The 13,256-nt window shown below is 37.4% G+C and overlaps 1 protein-coding gene and 1 pseudogene across 13 annotated transcripts in view; one reads left to right on the top strand and one right to left on the bottom strand.

Moving 5' to 3' along the window:
• Positions 1 to 611: 611 nt before the first annotated feature.
• On the top strand, positions 612 to 11,305 carry LOC106006761 (annotated as a pseudogene).
• THOC2 (THO complex 2) overlaps positions 8,216 to 13,256 on the bottom strand; it is a 113,898-nt gene continuing 108,857 nt past the window's right edge. For 9 of the 13 annotated variants that reach the window (XM_013061215.2, XM_013061219.2, XM_004762038.3 and 6 more), the window contains exon 39: positions 8,216 to 11,122. The gene's annotated coding sequence lies outside the window, so the exon portion shown is untranslated. Of the gene's footprint in view, positions 11,279 to 13,256 lie in introns of all 13 variants that reach the window. The other 4 variants (XM_013061216.2, XM_013061220.2, XM_013061217.2 and 1 more) reach the window with 2 other exon arrangements.

Here is a 13,256-nt window from a genome sequence, read left to right as displayed (position 1 = left end):
TCTGCTATTTGTCCAGAGTTAAAGAAAAGCAGTGGCACTCATAGTTATATACAGACAATCTGAAAATCTCTTTACTTGGGGTTCCTGGTGAAAAAAGCATGGATGAATTAGCCTACCAATCATCTCTAATTTTTCAATGAGTTGTGTTCCAAAATTTATTTGCATGCCAACTGTTGGGAAATCAGAACATATTTTCCTATAAAAAGGGTGGTGAGGTGTCTCAGACCAGCTTGCAAAAGCCTACAGATTATTAATCTACCCCAACCATGGAGCTACCTCAGAACCAGTCTACTGACTGAGCCAGCCAGGCACCCCTGGGTCAAGTATTTATTGAGTACCCCATGCCATGTGGTAGGTGCTGGCATTAAACAAAAGTCCTGCACTTCTGAAGCTTATTGTCTAGATGAGTATTGAAGAATCCACAGAAACCAAACAAATCCTCAATGAAGAAGCAAAAGATGGGAAAGCACAACTGTTCCCAATCCACTACCAATTAGACTTCCAAACCAGCCACCTCATCTTTTGGAAGTGAATAAAATATAAAGTATGACCAAGTCAACTACTGCAAAGATCTAACAATTAAATATCAATTGTGACATATTTCTCTTACAATGAAACTGGAGGAAAGCAGCAAATACGAAAACCAGAAGCTTAACTTCACAAACCGGTACAAGATAAAACCACCAACTGGGCCAGGTCCCTTTGGGCAATACTCCCATCTCTCCTTTCACCTTCAAGGAGCCATCCAAGCTGCCCACCGTGGTACTCCCCCAGCATCAGGTTGCGTCCCTTTCTCTGACTTTTACCTAAAAAAAAATTCTCAATGTTTTCCTAGGGAATACGGGAGCATGATGGGGTCATCCGAAATAATTTGTGCTTCAGTGCTCGTGAGAAAATTGACCGCTCCCATAATGACTTTCTTAATGGATATGCACATCTCCAAAAGTTCCTATAAAATCCTTAATTGTGAAAATTCCACACACCACAGCTGGCCAGTAGCGAAGAGATATTTTGGAATCAGGGCCTTTCAGTGCCCAAACTACTCCTGTAGACGACTACCTAACTCACCTGTGTATGTACATAATAGCTCCAGAACCGAAAACCTTTGCAGAGTTCACATCCTAAGGAGTTCTCTGTCCTTTGATTTAAAAAAATTACTAAGCTCTACATAAATATGTGCCAAGCATCAATGTAATAAACTGTCTCACTTGGGGCACCTGAGTGGCTCACTTGGTCGAGCTTCTAATGTTGCCTCGGGTCATGATCTCAGGGTCCTGGGATGCGTGGGTGGCTCAGTTGTTAAGTGTCTGCCTTTGGCTCAGGTCATGATCCCAGAGCCCTGGGATCAAGTCCCACATCGGGCTCCCTGCTCAGCGGGAAGCCTGATTCTCCCTTTGCCTGCCACCTCCCCCCACCCACCCCACTTATGCCTTCTCTGTCATAGATAAATAAAATCTTTTTTAAAAAAATGATCTCAGTGTCCTGGGATCGAGCCTCCCTTCAGGCTCTGCACCCAGTGTAGAGTCTACTTGTCCCTCTCCCTCTGCTCCTCCCCCTGCTTGTGCACACACTCTCCCTCAAACAAATAAATCTTTTAAAATATTATCTCATTTAATCCCTAGGAGTACCTTATGAAATGGCTGTTATTATTAGCCTCATTTTACCAATGAGGAAACTGAAGGACCATCCACCTAAAAGAAGGCAGGGAAAAAAGGAAGATATGATGGGACAAATAGAAAATATATAGCAAGATGTCAGATTTAAATATGATCATATCAATAATGACATTAAATGCATTGTCTATATACCCCAATTAAAAGGCAGAGATTGTTGGGGCACCTGGCTGACTCAGTTGGTAGAGCATACAACTTTTGATCTCAGGTCATGAGTTTGAGCCCCATGCTGGCAGGAAGATCACAGATTGATAGATAGACAGACAGAAAGACACACACAGATAGATGTGCCTGGGAGGTGCAGTCAGTTGGGTGTTTGACTCTTAATTTCTGCTCAGGTCATAATCTTGGGGTCATGGGATAGGGCCTCACATCAGGCTCCCTGCTTGGCAGGGAGTCTGCTTGAGATTCTCTAGCTCTCCCTCCTTCCCTTCCCCCTTCACACATGCATGCTTTCTCTCTCTCTCATAATAAATAAATTAACCTTAATTATTTTTTTAAAGGCAGAGACTGTCAACTTGGATTAATAAGCAAGAAATCTACTTTCAATATTTAAAAAAAAAGAATGGAAAAAATATACCCTGAAAATTGAATCAGAAGAAAGCTAGAGGGTGCCTGAGTGGCTCAGATGTTTAAGTGTCTGTCTTCAGCTCAGGTCATGATCCTGGAGTCCTGGGATCGAGTCCTGCATCAGGCTCCCTGCTTGGTGGGGAGCCTGCTTCTCCCTCTCTCTCTACTGCTCCCCTGCTTGTGCTCTTTCTCTCTCTCAAATAAACAAATAAAATCTTAAAAAAAAAAGAAAGCTAGGCAAACATTAATTTTGACATGAATTTTAAAATAAGGAATATTATCAGAAATAAAGAAGAATATTTCATTTTGATAAAGGGGTCAATTCACCAACAGTATATAATCCCAAATATGCATGCACCTAATCACAAGGTTTCAAAATACATGAAACAAAAACTGACAAAACCAAAACATGAAATAAGATAAATCCACAATTATAATTATAAATTACAATACACCTCTCTCAATAACTGGCAGACCAAGCAGACAGAAAATCAGCAAGGACACAGAAGATTTGGAACACCACTAACCAACTTAACCTAATTGGCATTTATAGACTACATCCAACAAAAATGGAATACACATTATTTTCAAGTGTACACTGAATATTCAGCATGGTAGACCAGCTATTGTGCCATAAAATAAGCCTCAGTAAATGCAAGAGAATTTAAATAATCCAAAGTATGTTCTTTGATCCATAGAACCAAACTAGGTATCAATAACAGAAGGGTATCTGGGAAATTTTGCAAATATTTGGAAATTAAAACACTTCTAAATAACACATGGGTCAAAGAATAAATCATAAGTTGGAAAACATTTTGAGCTGAATGGAAACGAAAATACCACATATTAAAATTGTGGGATGCAGCCAGAGCAGTGGTTAGGGAGAAATTTATAGAACTGAATTATTAAAAACTTATGCAACCCCCTCCCACAAACATCAGGATATAATGCAAGGAAAAGTAAGGAATGGAGAACAAAACCCAGCCCTGAACACAACCATAGGAAAGTCAATCACTGCAGATGAAAGTTAAAGGTTCTTGAAAGTACAATTAGTTATCAAAAGCAGCTCTGAACTCCAAACATCTTACCTTAGTAGTTGATTCTTGTTGACAACATATGTCTAGGTTAACAAGAGGTTAGATCCAGGAAGGTCACTGAAGGTAGGCTAGAGAAGGCAGGGGGTCAGAGTGAGCAAGAGCAGCATGGGCTAGCAGAGTTGATGAACTCTGATCCCAGGAAAGAGGCTGTTGCTCTTACCTTTAAAATACTTCTTGCCAAAGATGAGTTTTCCCTGGAGCCTAATACTTACTACCCTCAGAAATAAGAACCCTCTGAATGGGTTCTGTTTCTACTTGAGGCGAGAACAGAGATGGGGCACCTGAGTGGCTCAGTGGGTTAAAACCTATGCCTTAGGCTCAGGTTATGATCCCAGGGTCCTGGGTTCTCCTGGGTTAGCGTCGGGTTCTCTGCTCAGCCGGGAGCCTGCTTCCCTTCCTCTCTCGCTGCCTACTTGTGATCTCTGTCTGTCAGATAAATAAATAAAATCTTTAAAAAAAAAAAAAGAGGTAAGAACAGAGATGTCAGGATTGCAGGCTGGTTAAACTCTGTAATTCACAAATATTGTCCTTACATTACAATCACCTGAGGAACTATGTTAAAAAATATTCCAGGCCTCCACCCCAAAATAATCTAATTCAGTATATTTGGAAATGTGGAACCTCAAGTTTCCCAATTAATTCTAATCCTGATGATTCCATTTGTGAACTACTTGTATAAATATTATTACTATTATCACTAGTAATATTAGCAATAAATATTATCACTATATATCACTAATAATATTAGCAATAAAAATTGCTAACAGTTACTGAGTACCTGTCACTACTAGGTCTTCTTTATGTGCCTTAATGTATTGTTAGATTTAATTCATTAACAAAAGGGCACTGTGAAGACCACGTGAGGAAGTTTAAGTGGAGCTCATCCCCACTCAGAGGAAACAGATAAGAGAAATCATCTTGACACAAAGGTAGTAACTTTTCAATTACCTGTAAAGATACGAAAAATGTGATTAACACTGATTGATTAAAGCAATAAAAGATTGGTGATGTCAGACTCAGTCATGAATAAAGACCAAAAAAAGGCAAAAGTCTTGAGGCAGCATGGGATAGTATCAAAGAGGAAGTATTTGCCTTTCAGGTATGATCCAATCCTGTGCTAGCAGAATGGGTTGGCTTCAAGGATTCTGCACTATACCAAAAATGGGTCTGAATTCCAAGTTCAACATTCTCTCACCTGATAGAATGGCTTCCTGACCATCCAATCCTTCCTGAAGTCTTCCCAAATCAACCAATTGAGAGCAAGTCTTCCTAAATCACACCTAGTCTGAGGTCATTCTTACCCTGAGTACTCACCATCATCTTAAAATGTAACAGGACCCCAGTTGCATGTGATATGAATACCTTACTCATTTTACATTTCATTTCCTGCTTGTATCTTGTAAGCTTGATCTTTTCTCTATTATTGGTGTCCTGGATGGATCAATCATCCTGGAAAGTGCAAAAGGTTTCTGCATAACAGTAACTAGCAGTGGCATATCTAATTACACTTCATAAATGTACTTTGATAATGATGATCTGTGTAACCCTAGGAGATAAGTATCCTAACAGACTGCATGAAATCAGGATCATGAAGGACTTGAATATAGTACAATAATATCATTCCAGTTAAAATGTGGGAACATGGGTGATAGTAGCTCTTTTCAGTTTGATATTCAAATCCAAGGACATCTAGCTGTCATATGACAAAAATCAGAGGTTTTAAGCTGGAGATTAAGTACCAGGTCATTTTCTAGCTCCTATCCCTTAAATAAAGGCTACTTCTGACTTGCAATGATGCCATTTATGTGCCCTGTGTTCAAAATCTTCCTTTCTTCTTCCACTAAACACCTCCATTTAACAACACATCAAAGGAATTAAGCTTTGTTAGCCTGATTGATGTGGTCATTAGAACTTAAAACAGTACCTAAGAATCAGAAATAAAAAGCAATTATTCTTACACTAATACAGATCTTCTCAGGTTGTCACACTTCCTTCAGTCACATTTCCAATGCAAATATTAATTTGCATTTATAAATACAACAATCTGTATGCAACTAGCATGAATTAGCATCTCTTAAGCAGCTCCTCTTTTTCTTCTCAGCTCTAGGCCCAGTAAAATCTTTGGCCCTGACAATGTCTCCAGAAATGTTACTTCAATTAAAAAAAAAAAATTTAAACCATGCTTCTGATAAGTGATAAGACAGAACATTAAGTGGCTCTAATATTATAAGCTCCATTCTACCTAAAAGGCAGCCTTAGAGATCAGTATCCATAAAAACAAAATACCAAAGGCCAGGCACAGCTTTTAAACTAATGAGATCTTGTTTATCTTACTTGTATCATGGAAATCAAACTACGGTCATATGAATTTCCTGATCTTTACAAACATGCTTGTGAAAAGTAAGGCCATCATAAATCCTAGTTTAGAAAACCTGTCCTGAATAATCAAAAACGTTTTCCTGGACGAACCAAATCATCAGAGACCTGGGTGCCTGGACCACATATTTTGGTGTCCTTGTAGAAATACACTCACCAGTATGAGTTGAGGTGTTGGCCATCATCTAATATTTAGGGCGACAAGATACAACCCTTTTCGTTTTGTTTACTAGAAAGGCAGGGTTTTTTTCTTACATGAATGCAAAGGAAAGTTTCTTTTGGGCTACATTACCAGAAAATGTTCTTCCCCATGACTAGCTTTTTATTTCATGGACACTGTAATTCCTAACTAAGAAATCACACCTTCTCTGTGTGGCCTATCAGGTTTCTCAGAACTGATATATCGCCCAGGTGTACACAACATTTTAGGGTGTTAAATTCATTTTAGGTATTAATTTCACCCAATCAAATGTTCTCATTTACTTCTTAAATACTGTACAGTATGTTTTTTCATAAATCCTTTTTGGAACATGGCAGGGTAGAAATAAAACAATTACACAATTGCTGGAAAAAAAAATAAGGCTGCTAGAAATTTCCATTTGTCTAAGCTGCTTCCAGACTAAGGTGCTTCCAGGAAATAGAAAATAGCCATGTAGCATGGACCAGTGATTTTCCAACAATAAACTACAAATCACTTGTATAATGACAAAGCAAGATACTCTAACTTTTGCCCCTACCATTTAAGACAACACAGATGGACAGACGACTGTCTTCCAACTTCTCACCAGCTCAAGAGAGACAGGTCCAGGGTTACTTGTATGTGTTTATATACAGTTCTTTGGATCAAGACCCAGAAAAAAAACTTGCCAACTTAAAAGTTTTTTGAGAACTGAAAGCTAGAAAAACACACATTCCACAAAAATTTCGGTGGGGGGTGGTGGTGGTCCTATAGATATCCTCCATTTATGATCCTAAAGGTAAGAACTCCTTTCTAAAAGATGGCAAGCTTAAGACACCAGTCACTACAGCTCAGATCCTAGTTCCTGAGAGAGAAATCCTGTATTACATGATTTTCATGTAAAAGGCTCAAAACTTGGGGGGTGGAGTGATTAGGGATGGCACCTGCTCGTATTATTTAGTAATAAAATATTCATAGTATGGTAACTGCCTCAAAATATTCTGCTTTGCACCTCTTCATTCTACATGATCCCTCTATATAGAGAACAATAAACTCTGCCCCACCCAGATTTAGATTTCCTAGGAGGACCTCCCTCCATCCAACATTATTTGTTTGCCTTCATTGACTAGAATGGAAGTTACAAGGGTAGCAGGGACTTTGTATTGCTCAAGGATGTACCTCTGGTGCATAAGAGACACTCAAATTTTTTTTCAAATATTTTTAAAATAAATATTCTCTAGGAGGCTCTACAGCTGTTTTTTGTCAATGTAATTCTACTAGAACTCATTCATACTTATTCATTTATGGATCACCTATGGCTGCTTTCATGCTATAATGGCAGAGCCCAGTTCCAACAGGGTATAAACAGCCCATAAAGTCTCAAATATTTACTATCCAGTCCTTTACAGAAATAGTTTGCTGACCCCCAATAGCACTCATTCGGCCCTTATCTCAAGCTAGACTGGAAGCACCCCAGGTACAGGAATTAGGTCTTAATACCCCATTGTACCTAGAGCAGAGTAGATGCTTAAAAATAGTTATCACTACACAAATACAGATTTCCTACTTCCAACATAAATTATTTTTGCACAGTTAAATACAAAGTTAGTATTTTCCATCCTCAATGCATTTCTAGCAAGGATACAACCAAAGTTCACCTGTGTTCAATTAATTTGAGGGACAAGGAGAATAGATCCTGATCCTAAGCAAGTAGTGATCTTTCTGGTTCAAACTCATAATCATGTATTCTTTAAAATGTGAATGCAACATAACTGGAGAGCTCCTCCCTGCTATATTTCAGATAAATGATTCTGAGGTGAACCATAGCTATTTTCTCAATGTCAAAATCATTTTAACAATGCGTAATTTCTTTTTATGCCAGGCACATTACGGGTGCTCAATAGTCACTGAATGGATCATTCTCCCATAATTACTGTGTTCATCAATTTTTGCAAATTACAATTACCTGAAAAGGGGCATCAAGATTTATATCCCTATGCCAATTCTCAAATATGCTCAGCATTTCTCAATCCTTTAAAAAAATTATAGCCTTGTCATTCTCTAAAAAAAAAAAAAAATTTTAATTTGCATAGATATCATCAGTTCCAAAGAATTAAAGAGTAAATGGATAATTTTAGGCATGATTACAACCCACTGTTTACCCCAGGTGCAGAGGTTAACAAGTAAGATTTTTTCATATTATTGGATGAGATATCATTTGAAAACACTGTAGATCAGACTAAGAAATGAAAAAGGCTAGGAGCCTTACTAAACTATCTTCACTAAGTTATTGTGAATAAGCAACAATATACACAATGATATACAATCATTTGAGAAAACTATTGTTTATTTAGAAAAAAGGTTACACTGGTAGAATTCAGTAGATAAAAAAATTTTCTTTTAAAAATGTCACTGTGAAACTTTTCCAGACGAAAGTTCAGCAATACAAAGCTTCTGTAGCTGTAGAATTAAAACACAATTAACTTTTGGTTCCCTCCCCCCCCCCAGATTTGTCTAACATAATTACAAGAAAAAATGGCAAGGGACAAGTGAATGCTGGTACCTTTTTCTTTTTTTAAACAGGTTTTAATGTTGTACATGTACTATATAAAATGATTCCTAAGCATTGCATAAGACACTGCTCCCACTTCGTTTTTAGTGACTAATATTAAAAACAGGCCAAATAATTAAAACTGAGTTTTAAAATGAGGTAAATTCAAAATGGTTCAATAATTGTTTATTTTCAGTTTCAAACAATAAAAAGGAAGCATTTCATATTGAAAAAAAAAAAAACAAAACAACTAAACCCAGGCAATATTTAGTTATTAACCTAAAGTGAAATTCTGTACACATGTAACCTTATTTGCTTGTTGGGAACTGTATGCAGCACATTGTGCTAAAAATATGGAACAGTTAACACTTTCAGCCATTTACTGAAAATAAACATGTAGAAACTAAGCAACAAGTTAAATACAGTAATGCACAACTCAACAATTTTAAGTTTTCGGCATGGAGCAATAAAGCAGATAACTGAATAACTTAAGAAGATGCAAATGGGCCCTCTTGATTCATAATTCTCGGCAATCTACTCAGGAAAATTAATTTCTGGTCACAGCTGAACAATTTCATTCCAATCTCACCTGAAAGAAACAAAGTGATTATATTGATAGATAAGAAAGGAAGAAGAGAGAAGGAAGGACACAGGGAAAAGAAAGGGGGGGGTGTTGTTATGGAAAGAAGGGGCAGAGAGAGGGAGAGAGGGAAGGAGAAACCAGGGAGGGAAGGAATGGAGGGGAGGAAAGAAGGAAAACAAGAAGGAAGGAAAGAAGGAAGATTTAAGAAACAAAGAAAAATCAATGAGTTCTATCAATAACAAAGGCTTGAATTAAGTCCCTAGATAAGAATGAAATATTTGTGTATTTCTCATCACTTCCCCCTCTCAGAAACCATTAAAGATAGGCATGCTAGGAGGAGTTAAAAAAAAAAAAACACCACTGAATATTTTGTCTGTGAGAGAGGGAGAAGTTGGGGAGGGGAGGGGAGGATAAAATGAAAGAGAAACAAGAAAATATTCCACAGGGGCAAGCAATAGCTTGTCAAACGTAAACAGAACACAGAGCAATGAAAAGGAACCAATTTTACATGATCAACAAAAAAAAAGAAAAATGACATCACATTTTTCACAAGGACACAATTTTAATAGTGACTTATATTAAGATGCAATGTCTGCTAAATTATAAAAATTGCTTTAAAAATATATTGACTTAATTATACTCATTTCCTTTCCTTTATGTACTGACATTTTCAAATACTGCATACTGAAATAAATTCAAAACATGATCATTACAACATGTGGCAAATAACTTCGTATCTGCCTAACATTGTTCTCATTCAAAATTTTAAACTAATGCTTAAAGCATTAAACTTTATTGACGAAAATACTACATACACATATTTCATAAAACCAGAGCTAGAAGGGCCTTGGGAAGTAATCACACTTGCATGAAATGCTGGCAAATAATTTACACATCATTTCTATACAGCATTCTGTTCACACCATGTATAACCTTGACATTACCAATTATTAACTGTGGATACACTAATGTTGAGCTTACAATTTTCATACTTAAAAATCATTTTTCCTGTCCATCACTGATGAATGGATAAACAAAATGTGGTACACATTCATACAATGGAGCATTACTTGGTTATAAAAAGAAATGAAGTTCTGATACATGCTATAACATGGATGAACCTTGAAAACATGATGCTAAGTGAAAGAAGCCAGATACAAAAGGCCACATATTGCATGATTCCATTTTTATGAAATGTCCAAAACAGGTAAATCCACAGAAACAGAAAGTACATTAGTTGTTTCAGGGGAGGGGAAGGAATAACTGGGAACGGCTGCTAATACATATGGGGTCTCTTTTGGGGTTGATGGAAATGTTCTGGAATTAGTGGTGATGGCTATTAACATAGTGAATATATTAAAAACCACTTTAAAATTGCAAAATTTGTTATGTAAATTTTATCTCAAGTTTTTAAATTGCAAAAGCAAAAGAAAAAGGAAAGTGTTGCAATAAAGAGTATCATGATTTCAGTATTGCCATAACTAGAATAAGAAATGGGGGTCTCAATCATGATGATATCACAGTAGAATTACTGGGCAAGGGAACTTTTGCTGACATACTTAAGGGCACATTAAGGGATAAAACTGATGTTGCCATTAAAACATGTAAAGATGATCTTTCCCAGGAACTGAAATTAAAATTTTTACAAGAAGCCAAAATCCTCAAGCAATATAACCATCCCGATATTGTCAAACTTATAGTTCGCACACAAATACAGCCTATCTATATCATTAAGAACTGGTTCCAGGAGGCGATTTCCTCTCCTTTCTGAGAAAGAAGGATGAACTAAAACAGTTAGTGAAATTTTCATTAGATGCTGCTTCTGGATGGCGAATCTCGGGTAAAAATTGTATACACAAGGACCTTGCTGCAAGAAACTGCCTGGAGGTGAAAATAATGTTCTGAAAATCAGTGACTTTGGAATGTCTCGTCAAGAGGATGGTGGTGTATATTCATCTTCTGACTTAAAGCAGATTCCCATTAAATGGACAGCACCAGAAGCTCTTAATTATGGGAGATATCGTTCTGAGAGTGACGCATGGAGCTTTGGCATCCTCCTCTGGGAGACCTTCAGCTTAGGGGTCTGTCCATACCCTGGAATGACAAATCAGCAGGCACAAGAGCAAGTGGAAAGAAGATACTGGATGTCAGTCTCTCAGCAGTGTCCAGAGCGTATTTACCAATACAATGTTGAAGTGTTGGGATTACAAACTTGAAAACCGCCCCAACTTCAGTGAACTTCAGAAAGAACTGCCATCAAGAAGAAAAGTCATGTAGTGATGAAACAGTGCCAAACTCAGCCTTCAGGACTCTATCTTCCAGCAGAGTAATTATTTTCTTCTCATTAACAATGCGTTTATACCACATTACCTGAAACATTCTCCTAAGGTTATTGTTTTCTTAATTATTTTTTTAAATATGTGCCACTCTAACAATTGTAAATAGGAAAGCACAGGTGCCAAATCCAAGAGATAACACAGATCTTTTTCATACTTAGGACTGCTGAGTTTCACAGGGCTTCTACTTCAGGCTGGGTCAGAGCTGGCTGTCCTACATCCTAGACATCTCTCCTCTGTCAGTGCTATCAACTGCACTGGTAATACTGTGCTTGCAGAGAGACAAGATTACCTTAAAAAACATCACCTTCTACTAGGTATTATCTGGCTGGGCAGGACATCCTGAGGTTTTCGTCCTCCCTCCCCCAATCCCCCCCCCCCCCCGCCTAGAAATTGGCCCTGTTGTATTAGTAAAGTTGCAATTTCCCTAGTTCTACCATACCCTCCTTCTGGGCATCAGAAAACTATGCACGAAATGCCCTTGAAGAGCATGCTCTCAGAGCTGAGGCAGCTAGTTTTAAATGATGTTACTTTATACAGAGCTGTGACAGCAAGAAGCAAGTCTGAAAAGTAGAGTGGTCTGGAGAAAAGAAAAGCTAGACCACTGACCAAAATAGAGAAGCAAAGCAAATATAAATTCAGTCTTCTTATCCAAGGTATGCCCTTATAAACAAACACATATTCTAATTTTATGATCAAATTCACCAAAAAGATCCTAAGAAATGTTTCAACACACACAATTTTTTTAGAGAAACTAGAAAACACAGGCCCACAGAATTAATAAGATTGCTTTGGGTTAAGTGTCTTCACCTCAAAGGAGGCATCTGAGAATCTGGTTCCCTTCATTTCTACCAGTTTCTGAATTTATCAGGATTTTGTGATCCTATTACACACACACACACACAAACACACAGCAGAAAGGCATATATGGATGAAGCTGACAGTTAAAAAAGTCAAATGAACATTTATGAAGAAGAAAGTAGATATAGGAGAAGATATAGGTATAGTAGATATAGGGATAGCCATCTTAATTCCACTTTACTCCACCATTTACTCTCCTTATACTACTGCTACCTAGGAGTTCTTATCATAGTAAACATACTTCCTGAGATGGTCCATGTAGATAAATATAACAAAGAATTAAAACTGGGATTCTGTTGAACTCAATCTTAGCAGACCTACGGGTCCCTCTCAGGATAAAAGCATAGGAATAAGGGATAGTCATACTCAGGGATAAATGTGGCATGGGAGCCCTCTTCTAGGTGCTCATGCCTAAATCCTAATAAAAACAGCACAGCACCTAGTGAATATTTGGTCCACCCTATGTGAGAGAAAGAAAAGAGAAAATTCCTCCTATTCTGTCCAACTTTTTGGTAACCTATGAATATCAGTGCAAAGAATGCACACCCACTGAAGAGTATAAATGATGGAAATGAAGAGAAAAATAGTTTGTGTCTATCATTTCAATCTCCTAACAAAACTTTTGAATGCATTTAATGATTACTACATACAGACCTAAATGAAAGCAAAATAAACCCGCCCTCAAAAATATGTTGTAACATACAAAGCAAACTCTTCTTAAACAGGATACTACCAAATGCTAGCAGTGAACTTTGAAGGCAAAAAAAAGTCCAGTGCTCTTTCTCATCAATCCCAAAGAGATATACATAATACTTCTGCACATAGCTCTCTCCCTGTAGAGTTAACTGAGTATCTGAAACATAGCAGGCAATAAAGAAAAATACCTGGTTGTTTGATTAAAAGGAAAGGATGAAGTTTCTGCCTTCGACAAGATCACAATCTAAGGAGAGGGATATGTAACATACTCATATATTACATAGGAATCTGTGACTGAGATTCTGTAGGCAAGCTGCCCACATATAAGCAATGGG

Source organism: Mustela putorius, unplaced genomic scaffold (assembly GCF_011764305.1).
Source record: "Mustela putorius furo isolate JIRA1106 unplaced genomic scaffold, ASM1176430v1.1 tig00003901_pilon_pilon_pilon, whole genome shotgun sequence".
Taxonomy (NCBI): domain Eukaryota; kingdom Metazoa; phylum Chordata; class Mammalia; order Carnivora; family Mustelidae; genus Mustela; species Mustela putorius.
This window is presented reverse-complemented; position numbering and strand designations above follow the sequence as displayed.